We start from the raw sequence: 17,850 nt of genomic DNA on the forward strand, positions 1-17,850 counted from the left end.
GGAGCAGCCGTGTGGAGACCCTTCCAGCTCTGATATGCTTACACGTTCACTGACTCAGCTGTCCTCCTCCAGTAAGCCTCATTGCATGTATTTTGTGAGATTGAGGAGGACTTTGTGGATTCATGTCAGACATATGGGTTAATGTTGGACTTGTGGGCTTGGGCAGCAGCACTGGTTTGGGATGTTTTCTTGATATGCTCTTAACCTTTATATAAAACTCTCTCTCTTATAAATGAGTTTCTGTGGATTTGTTTCTCTAAAGTACCCAGACTAACACACTGTCCTAGAGTTTTTTCTTTCACGTTTGTCCCTCTTTCCTCGTTTGGGGATTTATTTCAACAAATAGTGTTACAAAGAGTTATTAGATTGATACAGTAACTGATCTAGATATTTTTCCCTTTTCTCATAAGGTTATATGAGCACTTCCTTGCGGCTCCATAGCACGAGTGCTCTCCTTCTTCCCCTCAGCTATGACTGTCTGCATGTGCTTTACTGTGCACTCATTCCCCTCTGTCTATTTTAGAATTTCACACTCAATTCACTTCATAAAAAATGCTATTTGTTTGGAAATGATGGTTAATTAGATGATTACAGGTCCTCATTGACCATCTTGAGCATGAGAGTATCAATATCTTGGACATATCTGTAATCTTTTCATCAAACACTGTTGGACCTTCCCACACAAGTTAGGAAAACTGATCTAACTCATTCCTATAAAAATTTTGCTAGTATCTCATGCCCTCTGTGAAGCACTGATTAATTATACTATCCTACCATTACGCTCTCCTTTTTGAAATCTCTTAACAAGTAAGTCAGGTAACCTATTTCATGCCCATTTACTGCTTTGTCCTATGTTTCTTGTATTATTCTCTACTTGTTTCAAATGTTTTTCTCTTTTAATACACCTTTGTAAATACTTGAAAAAAGTGAAAAAAATACTTGAGAATAAATGTCATGTCTTCCAGAACTAGATATGCCAACTTGCATTCAACACATTCAAATTCAATTCCAGAAATATGGTACTTGTTCAAAAACTATGTAGACAGAAATTCTAAGGATTCCAAGAAAAACAGTAACACATAATGGAAGGAACAGGGATAACCATATAGATCAAAACTGAACTTCCTCTTCCACCACTTAGGATAACTATGGGAAAGGGAAATGGGTCATAGACATTGTAAAAATCAAGTAAAGTGACAGCAGAAAGGGCCTAATACAGTTGTCATTTAGTGGAGACTCAAGGCCCATTGGTGGGCAACTGGACACCCTCTTACTGAAGGGTTGTGGGGAGGAGATGAGCCAGTCAGGGTGCAGGGTAGCAACGATGAAACATATAACTTTCCTCTTGTTCTTAAATGCTTCCTCCCCCGACAATCATGATCCCAATTCTGCCTTATAAATCTGCCTAAACCAGAGGATGTACATTGGTACAGATAGCAACTGGAAACACAGGGAATCCAGGACAGATAACCCCTTCAGGACCAGTGGTGAGAGTGGCGATGCCCGGAGGGTGGAGGGAATGTGGGGTAGAAAGGGGGATCCGATTACAAGAATCTACATATAACCTCCTCCCTAGGGGATGGACAACAGAGAAGTGGGCGAGGGGAGACATCGGACAGTGTAACGTATGACAAAATAATAATTTATGACTATGAAGGGTTTATGAGGGTGGGGAGTGGGGATGGAGGGGGGGAAAGGAGGAGCTGGTATTAAGGGTTCAAGTAGAAGGCAAATATTTTGAGAATGATGATGGCAGCAAATGTACATATATGCTTGACACAATGGATGTATGGATTGTGATAAGAACTGTATGGGCCTCCAATAAAATGATTTAAAAATAAATAAATAAAATGCATTGAATGAATGAAATGAATGGATTTCCAAAATATAATGTGAAAGATGATAAAGAGCCAGATGAGGACGGAAGGCAGAATATAAAAGCAAAGGAATCAGCTGAGTCTACAGTGGCCCAAAATAGAGCAGAGCATGGTATGTAGCAGAAATGGCAGCTGCTTCTGTGTAATTCAATGTTAAGAGTCAAAACGTGAGAGAGGGAACTTTTTCCAGCCACACCAGACTAACAAAGAAAAACAAATGAATTAATATATTAAAGTTTTCCAAACATGGTCTGATGTCTAGATAGACAATGATTACTTGGTCTCAGTAAGCACCAAGGTCAATTGGCTTACTATAGTCCACAAAAACATTGTCCTACATTATACTTTAGTAAGGAGGGACTGAGGTCATAAAAGCTCATAAGTTACCATTTAAGGTGCCACTATTGGACTCTCCCAGTACTGAGGAAAGAGTTATAATGAAAATGGAAAGACCTGTGCAGTAACAATTTCCTTCACAATAATTAACGCAACACTTGCCCCAAGAAGGTGGAGGTTAAACAGATCTTACATGCCTCCCCTTGCCACGCTGCTGTACCCCTCCATCACTCTGACATCAGCCACCACCGTCTCCCCTTAGTACGCCCCCTGGCATCCCAGGCTGTGTCACTTGCTGCAATGATCACTCCGAACTCACAACATTCAGGAAAATGGCTTCTATCTTGTGGGTGCTGGTAAGCCCCAGATTAAAATTCAGACTTTTGCCTGGAGAATCCTTCTTATCCCGAAGGTGGTCGAACCGGGTGCAGTCAGATCCAAGAAGCAGATGTGGGATCCAAATAATGTGCTTTACTTGGGCTCTCACTGGTAGTGAGATCTCCCCTCAGTCTCATTCGACTCACTTAAATGCAACAGGATGAAAATCACAATGTATCATCTTAGCAATTACTCACAGGGGAATCTATTCAGCATCTTTCCCCACTGTTTCCCCTAGCTGCACTCACAGAAAGGTCATTTGGTGGGAGTTACAGAGACTTTGGCTAAAAGAGTCACATTAAACAATTCACGGACCCTGCAATATATAAAAACAGACAGTCCACAGACTAATAGACCATGCGAACATCAGTTTCCACAACTTGGGGACCAGAAATACTAAACCATGACAGACTACTGCTACCAACATCTCTGGAAAGCATCACATTAGAAGGTCCTGGATGGAGTCAGAGAAAGGTGTGTACCAGAACTTGATTGTCGAAGAAATGAAATTTAATGGTCAGAGAGAGACTGCTGGGAGACTCCCAAGACCCTTTCATCACCTTTCAGGTCTGAAATTCACCCACATTAGAACACTCACCCATTTAAGATAACAAAGCAATATTCATCCAAGAACAAAGTTCAGGAGTAAGGAAAGCAGAAAGCCTGGAACCAAGGGCCAGAGAGAAGTGGCCTAATGGAGAGGGCATGACTAGGGATGAGTTGAAACAAAATGTGCATGAGTTATTGAATGTAAAACTGCTGAGCTACTCTATAAACCGTCACTTAATTCACAACACAATAATAAAAACAGATGGATAGATGATAGATAGACAGATAGATAGTTGAGAGAGAGAAAATCTCTTGAATAAGGCGGGGCGGGGGTGGTGGTGGCGTGTAAATTCTAATCTACAGGTTTTTAAAATTTTTCTTTTGCTCCAGATGAACAGAGAGTGACAATTGTATCATAGATAGTCACTCATAAGCTTTGTAAGACTCCAGGCACTATCCATCAAACTAGAAGGTAGAACGTCAACTTTAAGAACTGCATCATGCCAATAGACGGAATTGCTGTATTACATCAATATATTTTGGTTGCTGCTATTGATAAATTTGTATAGCACTGCATTTGTCAGTTCATCATTTTCACTGTGTACAACTTAGTGGTGTCAATTGCGTTGAGTTGTGCTATCTCCATTCGGATCCAGTGTTACCTTTCCCATCATCAAAAACAGAAACTGAAATGATCTTATTTTTAACCGAGAGAAATTATCTCCTCTCCTCTCCAGTGACCACCAATAAACAGTCACCACTTTATATGAGTATATACATATTCTTGTCATTTCATAAAAGTAAAATCATACCATATTTGTCCTTTTGCGATTGATTCACATCCATGTTGCAAGATGATTTGGGAATTTATTTTTCTTTATGGCTGAGTAGTATTAACTGTATGTATGCATGATTTTGTTGTTCCATTTACCTATTGATGGACATTCGGGTAGCTTCCATCTTGTTTGCTACTGATATAGTTCTGCAGTAAGTATAGGTGTGCATACACCTTCAGTGCTTCCTGCCTGCAAAAATCATTATTGTGGTGTTCAACAAATGTTGATTTACTCTGATCATTGTCCCTTCCATATTTATTATTGAAATGTGACTTTAAGGAAAAATTATCCTTTCCTGGTTTATTTATATATTCAATTACTGGTTTTATCAGTATGAACTCGTGCATTTTTTATCCTTTAGGTTTTAATCTATCTCTTATTACTTATTTCACTATTCAAATTGGTTTAATTCCTGATTCTGTTCACATCCCTGATTCCTTTCACATGCCACGTGGCAGTTTTGGGTTTTTTATTAAGATAATGACAGTTGGTCCAGTTGGTACACAAAGGAGCTTTGATAGCGTCACTGGTTCAAACACACCAGACACTTTGCAACAGAGACGTAAAGCTGTCTACTCTTACAAAGTTTTACAGGCCTGGAGACCAGTCGACGGCAGTGAATTTGTTTTTTGTTTGTTTGTTTCTGAGTTGGTGTACAATGGTATCTGGCTTTTGAACATTTTATGGTTCCATGGGTAGCTATGACTGAGATCCATTTCTGTTGCTTAGTAACCTCAATTTACAGATGTGGGTCCCTCAGCAAGGTAACATGACTTACTTAGAGTTACTTACCATGGCTGATTTTCTGGGTCTTGTAGCACTAGGGTCCTAGTGCTAGCTTCTGATTTCTAGGCCAAGGTCTTCCTGACCTCAGCCTTCCAAACCACACAGCAGAGTAGACACACATTCGACACAGAGGGTGCTCCCTGCTGATCTCCCAAACCCTTACAAGGGGTCTACGTGGTTCAAACTATTGTCATTATGGTTGTCAGGTACTATTCATCATGGCTGCAACAATGGGATAAGGCCCGGGGACAATTGTGAAGATGGTGCAGGACTGAGCAATGTATCATTCTGTTGTCTGTAAGATCACTGTGGAGCGGAACCCACTCAATGACACTTAATGACAACATTTGCCTATAGGGGACATGGAGTTTATGTTCACGGAGTGGAATGATTTGGAAAAGGAGGGCAGGACTAGTGACACAACTTGAAGAATATATGTAATCAATGGCAGTGAATTGCACATGCAAACGTTTTTCTATTCAATTAATCCGGCCCTTTTAGCCATAATGCCAATTGTGATATTCTGAACTCTGGCCACAATCCTGTTTTGGAGGGCTCTCTCTATTATACTATTCAATAGGATTAGGGTGGGATTAAGGCCCGTTTCTTTTCCCTGAAGGCATTCTTGGACTCTACCTTAGGAGAAGGCATGAGCCACACCACATCCTTTGTTTCCTTAGGGGCATCCTTTCGACGTTACCAGAGAGTATGACTAAGACATCATCCTTTAGCTTCTTGGATGGGGTATAGATACTGATACCAACTTTACCTACTCCTTGTAAGTAGTCTTCTAAAGGAAATTATTACCACAAAACATATTTATAAAGAAAGACAGTGCTTCTAAAATTAGGGATAACAAAAGTTTTTCCCTGATTTAATGCCTTTAGTGAGATTAATGCCTCAGAGCTTGGAAAGAAAACTCTGTTGGATCCCAGAAAATCCCAGAGCTGAATAGCATTGGGCATAATAATATTATTTGAATTAAATGGCTATAAAGGAGTACATCGTAACTTCCAGGCAAATATTCTTTTTCTTTAAGAGGTATGAATAATAACCCTTTATGGAGATAAAATTAAATACTGTACATACTCGAGCATAAACCAACATGAATATCAGTCAAGGCATCTAATTTTACCACAAAAACTGCATTTAAAAATGTGCTGAAGAAGCACACCAGTCTGTGTGACCACAAGCTATTGAAGGGATCGGGTATCAAGCATCAAAGAACAAAAAAATCATAACATTGTAAATGTGGTTGAGTGCAGAGTAGAGACTCAAAGCCCAGTAGTAGGTAACTGGACACCCCCTTACTGAAGGGTTGTGGGGAGGAGATGAGCCAGTCAGGGTGCAGGGTAGCAACGATAAAACGTAGAACTTTCCTCTAGTTCTTAAATGCTTCCCCCCCACCCCCACTATCATGATCCCAAGTCTACCTTACAAATCTGCCTAAACCAGAGGATGTACATTGGTACAGATAGCAACTGGAGACACAGGAAATCCAGGACAGATGACTCCCTTCAGGACCAGTGATGAGAGTGGCGATGCCTGGAGGGTGGAGGGAATGTGGGGTGGAAAGGGTGAATCTATGTACAACCTCCTCGCTGGGGGATGGACAGAAGAGAAGAGGGCCGGGGGAGACGTCAGACAGTGTAACATATGACAATATAATAATAATTTTTGAACTATGAAGGGTTCCTGAGGGAGGAGGCAGTGGAGATGGAGGGGGGGAAAGGAGGAGTTGATATTAAGGGCTCAAGTAGAAGGCAAATGTTTTGAGAATGATGATGGCAACAAATGTACATATGTGTTTGACACAATGGATGTATGTATGGATTGTGAGAAGAACTGTATGAGCCCCCAATAAAATGATTTAAAAACAAAAACAAACGTGCTGAAAAACTCAGTTTATACATGAGTGTATATTGATAATTGATTAATTCAAGAGCAGGCAGAAAAATCCGAGTGAAGGATCACCAGAAACCCATAAGCAAGATGGTGGATTTGAACCCAGCAGTAACAATAAAGGCTGAAATGCAAATGTTCTGAGCCTTGTGCACACATGTATACATACATACTTGTATATATCTTCTAATCCATAGGAGCAATGGCAAGGCTTGCAGCTTCAGATGAAATCGCTGAAGTAGCAAGAAATCGTTTAAGACAAGTTCAGGTCAAGAGAGAATTTTTAAAAGGGGATTACGGATTTCAAAATACACCTGTATAAGATTCTGCTTTTATATAAGCCTAGCCAGGCGAAGGCCTGTGAAGAAGAGCTTTGATGCAACCTGACCACTCTTTCACCAGGGTCGCTGGTGTATTGCCCAAGTGTGGGGTAAGCAGCAGGGAGAGTGGACCGAGACCAGAGCTCAACTAGTAGGCAGTTCTTTGTCCCCAGTTAAATCTCTGATTCACTGTATTATTCTAGTAATTCACTCAAGCACACTTTAAGTTTTGTAATTATGTTAAATAATAGTTAACCCTCTAGCTCAGTGATTCTCAACCTTCCTAATGCAGCGACCCTTTAATACAGTTCTTCATGTTATGGTGACCCCCAACTATAAAATTATTTTCATTGCTACATTGTAACTGCAATTTTTCTACTGTTATGAATCGGGCAACTCCTGTGAAAGGGTCATTTGACCCTCAAAGAGGTCATGGCTCATAGGTTGAGAACCACTGCCCTAACTAATCACTGGGGGAAAAAAATAAGAAGAAAGAGAGTGGGTTCTCTAAGGAGCTGTGAAGTCCTCAGTTTGGAAGAATTTCTTTAATATTACTTTTCTAAATTAAAAAAAATCACCATCTAGTTCCTATTTTTTAAGCCAAGAGTTTATATTAAATTGTATCCTTCACAAGCTCTTTTCTTTTTCCAAACTATTTTCCCTAGAAATTGTGAGATTGAAAACTGTGACATTGAGTTTGACCTTGGAAAAGTACAGAGTTGAGGTGGAAGCCAAATGTCAGGTATCACTACATTCTGTACATAAATTGATATTTTGAAAAGGGGACTGGTTTCAAAGGGAATTTAAAAGAGTACCAGTACTACTTGACTTAGAGAAACATTGACAATTTATCTCCCCATCTGTGCAGTCTGGAAAAGAAAGAGATGCCTTATTTTTGTCTCGCATCCACTATGACCACACAGCACCCAATGATTGCATGTCGACACCGTTGATGTCTGCTCACTCACTCGCCATTTCCTCTTGCTTGCTAATGGGAGCCTTGTTTTGTGTGCGATCAGCAGTCAGCACAGTTCACATGCCATTAACTCAGGGCTATTTTAAGCATCTTTTTTTTTTTAAAGGAATTCTGCAGGCAGTAGAGAGGAATGGAAGATAAGTATCAGTTGAATTTTTTCAAGTTTTATTGACAGATAATTCACATACTATACAATTCAATGGTTTGACTATATAAAAAAATGTTGGGTTATCAACACCACAATCAATTATAGCATATTTTCCTCATTGTCTTCACCAAAGAATGGTGGCCTGAGCCTTGCCTTATTCTAAATTGCAACATGTTGCTTCTATAATAAAGCTCTGTAAGTTTTGTGCTATTGATATTTATCTTGAGTCTCTTCTCTCTTGTGAAATGGAAGGAAGCCAAATGCCACCCTTGCCATTTTTACACTTGTTTACTAGTTTCAATTCTTTTAAAACAGATTTTCTTAGAATTTCTAAGTTGGTCAGAGAGATAATTTTATGAATTCATCAAAATATTTTTTTTCCTTGGGCTTACCTGGAAACTACTTACCCAGCTTCTCTTGCAGCTATGTGACGTATTTCCAAATGTAGATAAGAGTTACGTGTAACACCTGGTCATAAAATCCCCCCAATATCCTTCAAACTCTATTTGCCTTCTGGATAACAGGATGCCCACTACTCTGAGCCCCCTCAATGACAATGGTAGAATCTCTGCCAGTCTCTTTTCCTAAAGCAATTAAGGGAAGTGGAATACTACCCAGCTCTCTGATACTCTATGGAAACTAAGTGAGAAATAAGTATTATATTATATGGAGATTATTTGTTATAGCTATTATATTATATGGAGATTATTTGTTATAGCTATTATCACAATCAACTTTCACTGATACATGCATTAACATAAAACTTAGAAGCGATGTATTGAGATAAAAGTAATAAAACTTTTCTAAAATGCACATGAAAACTGCAATGCTTATTGGTTAAATAATACTCGATTTTAAAGAACAAAGATTCAATTTAAGATTAATCTATAAACCAATGCAGTATTGGTAAAAATTCTCAAATAATTTGTTATGGAGATTATGAAATTAAATTGGAAAATCACATGGAAATAGAATAGAAAGACAACTTTGTTGATGAAGAAGTGGGGATATTTTCCCTACCATCCATAAAAGTATTTGAAAGTGATACAAATCAACACAGGCCTGTTGCAGGACTAGTTAGTGGAATAAAATGGAAATCAAGAAGATTCATGTATATGTAAAAGTCTAATTCATGATAAAGGAGCAATACAAGTCAGAATGGACGATTCAAGATATGATATACTAAGCCCAAAGCCTAATTGTTCAGAATGTATAAATAAAATTATATCACCTTGTAGCATTAAAAAAATCAACTTGAATTAAGTCAAAATGTTAATGCAAAGCTACAAAAATAGTATGAGAAAAATATACATATATTTCTATGATTTTGGGGTAGATTAAATGGGGGGGGTCGAGGGAGGTTGACTGACTTGACTCTTATCTAGGTGACCCTGTGTCTTAGACAAGAACTGTACTACCCAGGGATTTCTATGGGTGATGATTTTGAAGTCAATGGCCAGGAGAACTCAAACTTCCAATTGTCAGTCAGCAGGCTCCTACAACTCACACTTCTTGGTATAATTAAGGCTTGTCTAAATGAGTCATAGAAGAGTTAAGGCATAAACAATTAGCACCCAAATTATTTTAGGGCAAATTAGATCAAAGTAGGACAAGAAAAACAGCTATAACTTGATCAGTTAAAACTTTGTCCATCAATTCCTCCCTCTGATGCACGTTGAACCTGATCTGGTTTTCAACATTTTTCTGTTTTTTTGTCTTTTTTGTGCTTGTTCATATTAATTAGGGTGTATCTCAGAGGTGTTGTGTCATTGGAAGTCACACTCTTGAAGTTCTGTTATATGCTGTTCTGTTTTCTGGTATATACAACTCAGGACTGATGAACCTATAGTGACAGCAACTAAAATAGTGTTTCAGGAGAAGGAGAAACTGTGGTTTGGGGGAGGAGGGTTCAAAGGGAGATAATGTCAAGTGGTCCAGATAGATAAAGAATGTTTGGAAATGCATTGTGGTAGCAATTATAAAATACTGCTTGATGTGATTGAACTATGGAATGATATATGCATTAACTCCCAATTAATAATAAATTTAAAAAATAAAAATAAGAAAAAAACAAACTTTAAAAGATGAAAGGATAGGAATTAGGAAATTCACAGATGAAATATAATTCAAATAAATAAAAAATTATCCATTCTGCTTATAATCAGAAATAGGCAAGTTAAAGCAATAAATTGCAACTTTTTATCTACAAAACATCACAAAATTTTAAGCTTGATAATATCCAATATTATCAAGAATTTATAGAAATGAGTTTTGTTAAATACATTGATAGAAGTATAGATTGGTATAGCTACTTAAAAGGACAGCTTAACAATTCATTACTGAAAATATATACTAAAATTCAAGGATTGCATGCCCTATTATTGAGAATTTCAGAATGCTCACCACTTGGTTTATATGTTGAATAAAAACTCTCAACATGTGCCTAAGAAATCCTATATTAAGATGTTTATTTCAAAATTGTTCGTATTCCCAACAAACAACTGTGACCAAGTCATGCTAATCATATATAGAGTTTTTATGGGGTTTTCCAGGCTGTAAATCTTTATTGGAGCAGATCACCTCATGGTTCTCCCCCAGGGTGGCTGGTGGGTTTGAACCAGCAACCTTGTGGTTAGCAGTTTGATGTTTATCCTACACTACCATAAGGGCTTTCTGTTTATATTAGTAAATAAACAAAAAACAATCTTGGTGTTTACCCTTATAAATCTACCCACTGCCATCGATTCCAATCTAACCCATTGCAACCTTAGAATTTCAGAGTCTGTACATCTCTATGGGAGCAGATAGCCTCGCCTTTCTCCAACAGGGAGACTGGTGAGTTTGGCCTGCCAACCTTGTGATCAGCAGCCCAACACCGAGCCAACAGCAGCAACTGAACTCCTTACAAGAGTAGTCAAATCAACTCTGGTCTATAAAGAAGAGATAGTCCCAGAGGTAGCAAGATAGCTAGAGGCCCAAGAGATAGTCTTCAAGTTTAGAAAGCAGAAGTGAGGTAGAGGCCATTCTTTCTTCCTGCAAACACAGTCGCAGAGGTGTTTTAGTTTTTGTGTCACTTCCCAGGCAACCGGTTTCATGATTATTGAAATACAAAACAGGGAATTCAACATGTTTGCACAGATCAGAGCTGAAGCAGTGAAGTCCTGAATCGACAGCCGATTGGGCAGCTTATTAACTAAAGAGCTTGAGAAGCCAATGCTGCCCTGTTCCTGTGAAAATCCTAAGAAGCCCAGCCTAGAGCCAACATTTCCTGTTCATTCAATTATTTTGAAAAAAATCTAATTCCTTTTCCCCTCCCCCACTTTTAAACTAGTCTTAGTGTTTTTTGTTAACCTGCAACTGAACCCTTAGCTGTTATAGTTTGCATTTAGTATCCCAAATAGTTGTAGGCAACAGGTTTCCACAGGTAAGAATTTGGAATCTCTTACATCTGCCCTGGCTGCATTTGAGTAGTGACTACCTGGGTAGTAATAAAGAATAGGAAGTTGGCAATCTGAGGAAATTAAACTTAAATATTGATAATCTAAAGAATCTATGTGCATCAACACTGAAATGTTGATTGAACATTTGTCACATCAAGTGTTGACTCACTCATTGCCATTGAGTCAATTGTGACTCCTAGTGACCCCTTGTGGGTGTCTGAGGTTGCAACTGTTCCCAGGAGTAGAAAGCCCAGTCTTTGTCATGTAGCTGTCAGTGGCTTTGAACTGCCCGTGCAGATTGCAGCTCACTGTGTAACCACCATCAAGTATTGATTGCTTTGTACAATACAAGTGGAATTGAATGCTTGCTTCCAACAACTAGTTGAATATTTTTCTAAAAAAATTGAATTCTACATCCTAATTATGATCAGAAAACTAGGAGGCCTAGATGGCTATGATGATATAGTTAAAAATCGGAGGGTGAATATACTTTCAAATACCTAAGTTACAACTAAGGTTTAATTCTCAATAGATTGAAAGAAAAAAATATTTGAAGCTTATTGAGAGTTAGGGCATTGACTGGGAACAAGGGAAGTCCTAAGAAATTGAATGACGAAATGAAGATAGAGAAATTATGTCAGAAAAGCGAGGCTCATTCCCAATGAGCCTGTCTAGCTCTAATAAAATAAGCTTTCACCAGCTAGAAGACACATATAGATCTCACTGTAGGTAGTTACGAGCAAGTGGATACTGCTCTACTGTAGCCTGATCCTAAGGATCTAATCTTATCTCCAGATCTAAACATAAGTTCAGACCCCAACATTCCTTATATGGCAAATAGAAAGTCAAATTTGAGAGGAACAGCTTAGTACTTAAGGGATTTCAAAGATTTCCTTACACACATAAGCCAAAAGCTAAAGAATATAGGTAAGAATTAATTAGAAGGGATTTAGACTCAGGGCAGAAAAAATGCAATTTACTTCAGATTGAGTATATAAACATAGGTAGAGATTAGAGAGATTCTGAATTCATTGTTCTACTTCAAGAAGTCAGGAGTGACTCTGCTTGCACAAAGGACTAATTCATAAAACCCGACCTTCACTGCAAATATTTGCTTTACACGTGCTAACTCATTTACTCTTCACAACGACTCGATGAGGTAACTGCTAACATTATCCCATAGATCTATGCAGTTTGGGTAGCAAACAGTAGCGTTAAGACATAGTTATTATCCAGAAAGAACATATAAATTCAACGAAGGTGGCTTTTTCTTTTCCCCACTCCCCCATCTCCACATGCTGTGCTATAGAACTAGTCTACAAAGACACAGTTTACAAGCCTCAGTAAAAGCAACCATTGTTGTACCACCTTCCTTCCAATAAAATAAAGTAAATAAAAGTAACAACAATGAAAAGAAAAATGAGAATGGCATCAAAATTAGAATAAAAATATAACCCAGGGGAAATAAAGATAAGAAAGAGGAGCTAAAATCATAAACAAGCAGATAAGATAAAAATAATGTGATGAATTAAATATATTCTTAAATGCATTTTTCATTAAAAATATAACTGTATAAATTAAAGCTCAGCATCAGGCAGAAAAAATGGTAAAGAGTGCCATCTCCTCCCCACGCCCTTTCCCTTTTGAAAGGAAATTAGAGTTCAATACCTACTTGAAGCATAAAATCAGAGACTATTGAAGCTGGAGAAGATGTCACAGTTCATCTATACTGACTGATGTCCCAATGTGTTAAATAAGGGCTTTCAAATTAATGCTTAATGTATCTGCTTTGGGGAGCTTTCTGATAATACATGAAAGGTTCAGAGAATTCTCAAAGATGGTAAACAAATCAGCACAATAACCACTGAATGATTGTGTCAGAGAGAAAACAATGGATGATTTTTTCTTCAGAGTAAGAATTTTGATAAGATCAAAATACTGTTCAGACAAAGAGATGAGCTTCCCTTGATGCTGGAGGAAAACAAGAGCCTAGAGATTTTCTTTCAAGATAACAGGAAGAGTAATACAAGGACACTTCACCAAGTCGTGGGAAATTTCCAGTATCTTGCAATTTCACGTTTCCATGAACATTTTGAAGCCCCCTCATCTATAATAACTAAGAAAAAATAGACAACGCATTATGATGATGATGCTTGAGTCATAGGCATTTAAGAGATCAGAGAAAGGTAAATATTCCCATTCAAATGAATCATATTGGTTCACAGTGGATTTTCATTCAAATGAAATCCAGAGTAGATTTTGACATGTTTGTGTCCTGGTAATAGAACATTAATTGAGAAGTTACCTTTTTTTGAAGATTGCTCATTTTGTTTACATTCCAGTTGACACGCAGCATTGCCTTACGCCCCCCGTCTCTCACTTGGCAGATCTTGTCTCATTTCTGTGAGGCTTATGGTTCAATTAATTAAAACTATTAGACGGTCTGGAAATGATCTTATAAAATGTAGTCAAGTATTTTCCTGGCTATAGTGTCTAATTTTGACAAGGATCTAATATTCAGTTGAAGGAATTCTGTATTTACATTCAAATGCAAGATTATTATAAAATTTGGTTATTTAAAAAAAATTAAAGCAGCAAATTGCACCCAGTCTTATAGAAATGTTACTCAGAAGATTAAATGAAACATATAACTCTTTGTCTTTTCCCATCCAGAGCAAAAAATGATGAAAATCAAAGATTTTAGGAAACAATTCATCCTAAGACTATTGCTTTGATGGGCACGGATAGCGTATCCAGGTAAAATGAAAGCCTTGACAACGTTGACCTTTTCTGTTTATCATGATATTGCTTATTGGTCCAGTTGTGTGGAGCTATGTTTCCTATATGTTGATGAGCAATCCATACTTAGGGCTGTCGTGGTGCTGGTCGGTGCCCTCAAGTGGGTTCCAACTACTTGTGACCCTGTATACACGAGAACGATCCACTGCCCATCCTCACAATTGTTCTTATGCTTCAGCCCATTGCTGCAACCACTGTGTCAAGCCATCGGGTTGAGGACGCTCCTCTTTTTTGATACCCTCTACTTCACCACTGCCACTTGCCTGTCAGTTTGTTGTACTGTGGGGGCTGTGCGTTGCTGAGATGCTAGAAGCTATGTCAGTGATATTTCAAATGCCAACAGGGTCACAAAGTGAACAGGTTTTCAGCACTTTCCAGCCTACCAACAGACAAGGAAGAAGGATTCTGCTCCCCACTTCGGAGGAAGAAGCTGTTGAAAAGCTTATACATAGCTTGAAAGCATCATCCAATACTGAAAGCCCAAATAAAGGAAGCAGAACATTGTCAGAGATACTGCCCACCCACATATGGGCCCCTCAGCTCCAAAGGCACTCAATAGGTGACTTTCAGAGGAGATGATATCTTGGAGGGGAATTAACCAGTGATGTGACGACATAAAGCCTGCGAGAGGGGAGCATTTGGGATCTTAATTTGCTGACAGGGCACGATTCAAAGTAAAGAGAAAGAGCTGCAAAAAAAAATCCCAATGATCAGAACTTGAAATGTGCCAAGAATGAATTTAGGAAAATGAGAAGTGATAAGAAATTAAATGGAATTCTTAAAGATCAGTATCCTAGACATCAGTGAGTTTAAATGGACTGGTAATGGCCATTTTGAATAAAAACATCATATGATTTACTAAGCTTTGCATAATGCAATCCAAAGGAATGGTGGACACTCATTGTCAGAAAATGTCTTTCTAAATCCATCATGAAGTACAATGCTGTTTGTGATAGGCGTATATCCATCTGTCATCAAGGAAATCCAATCACTATAGCTATCATTCAAATAGTTATGCACTACTACAAAACTTAGTGAATAAGAACTGAAGAATTCCACCAATGACTTCAGTTGGAAATTGGTCAAACTTGCAATCAAGATGCGGTGTAATTGGTGATGGGAATGTAACAAAGAAGAAGGGACAGGAGTTGGAAAATATGGACTTGATAGAAATTTATCTGGGTATCACGATAGAATTTTGAAAAACCAGTGACTTGTTCATAGCAAATACCTATTTTCAACAACACAAAAGTCAACTCTACACATGGACTTCCCCAGATGGAAGACACAGAAATCAAACGGTGGGAGGACACGATGGAGAAGCTCAATATCAGCAGCTCAAATCTGACCAGAGATCAACTGTGGAACAGATCATCACTTGCTTACAATTGCTCATCCGTAAGTTCAGGATAAAGCTGAGAAAACGAAAGTAAGTCCATAGGAGCCAGGACTGGAACTTGAGTGGATCCCACCTGAATTCCCAGAACATCTCAAGAACAGATTTGACGCAGAAAACCTGAGCTGTGAGAGGACAGCAAGGCTTGCATGAAGGGGGAAAGAAGGTCATTTAAAAGACATGAAGGAAAGAAAAGGTCACAGTGGACATCAGAAGAGACTTGCCCTTAATCATAGAGTAGCTAAAGCCAATGGAAGAAAGGATGAAGTCAAGTTCCTAATCAGAAAATGTCAAAGGGGAGTATAGCCCAGAGCCTGCCAGCTGCTGGCTGGGCACCAGCTATGCTGCTGCTGCTGCTGCCACTATGATATTTCCAAGCTGCCAACCCACAGCGGGAGCAGTTCTGCAGGTACTTGGAGAAGTCAGGGTGGGGGCGGGGGAGAGGTACAGGGGACAGGGATGGGCATGCTGACCAGGGTGCTGGCAGCCTTATATGAAGAATCAGAAACCTAACAGTGCTTTGGATCTTTTTTTTTGCATTTAAATTTTTAAAAACATTTTATTAGGGACTCATACAACTCTTATCACAATCCATACATACATCAATTGGATTTTTAAAGCATCACTTAGTAGTTGCAACCCAAGAAACAGAGCTGCATCACCTATAATTGGCAGAAATGAAAGCGAGATATGAAGCTACTGAAGAAAATAAAAAATTGAAAGCAAAGCTTGCTCAGTATTTACCACCTCCGGAGGAGAAGTATGCTGACAGGATTTTTCTTATTTGAAAAGACACTGACAAATGTTTTTTATGATTTGAATAGTTTGTATAGTAGATAATCTCTTCTGAAGAGATGCTATGAAACTTAATATGTCACATTCATTTATCACACTTTGTTATAAACACATACTTAGATTCATCAATAAATAATCAAGTTTCCCCTGGGAGGATCCAAAGTAAGTCCTGAAAAAATGTTCTGAAAACAGCCATCTAAATAGTTTTCATTACCTATCTGTCAGTCTGACTAGGAATGTTGGACCTGCTTACATGTTAGCCAAGTAAGCTTAGCATGAAGCTGGTTCTTGGTTTAGTCTAGGCCATGAGTACTGGTACTGTTATTCTTCAAAGTGAAGATGGCAACGTTGGATATATTCCCTGTAGGCAGCTCGAGAGAGCTCTGTGTGGTGGTGTGATGCAATAAGATGCTTTTGCACAGGTTCCCACGAACCCTCTGCTCTTGCTTATTTTTTTTAATTAACCATTTTATTGGGGGCTCTTACATATATCTTAACACTCCATACATCCATTGTATCAAGTGGACATGTGCAATTGTTGCCGCAACAATTTCTAAACATTGGGAGAGTTCAAGTTCCACTGGCCTCTCGGAGCCCACAGCCCTCTCTTCTCCCCCTGACCTGCTCCTCCGTCGGCAGCATGGCTTAAAAAAACAAAACAAAAAACAATTTCTAAACATTATTTATCTTCTTGAGCCCTTTGATAGCAGATCCTCTTTTCCCCCCTCCCTCCCCAACCCTGCCAACCCCTTGAACCCTTCATCTATTATGTATTATATATATATATATATATCTTACACTGCCCATTCTATCCCTTCACCTACTAGTCTGGTATTTGTCCCCCCAAGGGGGGTTATTCTGTCATCATTGTTATTCATTCCCTTTCCCCCATCTTCCCCCCACTTCCCTTCCCTTACCCTCTGGAGTCATTACTACCATTACTGATTCTGAGGGGGTTTGTCTTTGGTGAATTACATATTTTACAAGCTCTCCGCTGTGCTGCAGTATGTACACCAGTCTAGTGGGATTTGTGGGGTAGGACTGAGATCATAGTCGTGAGGGGGAGTGGGGGAAGGATGAAAGAACCAGAGGAGTGTTGTGTGTTTCATAGGCGCTAAACTGAACCCTTACTCTTACATTTTCTCCTCTGCGCAGCCCCTCTATGCAGGAATGCCCAATTTATGGAAGGCAGAATGAGTAACTGTGCCCACACTGCCATAGATAACTGTGTGAGCCAGTCTCAACTCTGCCACCACCTTCCCTTTCTAAAAAATCATTGATAATGTTACCTTGCCTTACTCTGTGTTTCAAT

General features: G+C 38.8%; 1 pseudogene; it reads left to right on the top strand.

Annotated features, from left to right (window-relative positions):
• The first annotated feature begins 16,111 nt into the window (after positions 1 to 16,111).
• Positions 16,112 to 16,531, top strand: LOC142451571 (c-Myc-binding protein-like; annotated as a pseudogene).
• The last annotated feature ends 1,319 nt before the right edge of the window (positions 16,532 to 17,850 follow it).

The sequence above is a fragment of the Tenrec ecaudatus genome, chromosome 6, assembly GCF_050624435.1.
Source record: "Tenrec ecaudatus isolate mTenEca1 chromosome 6, mTenEca1.hap1, whole genome shotgun sequence".
Classification (NCBI taxonomy): domain Eukaryota; kingdom Metazoa; phylum Chordata; class Mammalia; order Afrosoricida; family Tenrecidae; genus Tenrec; species Tenrec ecaudatus.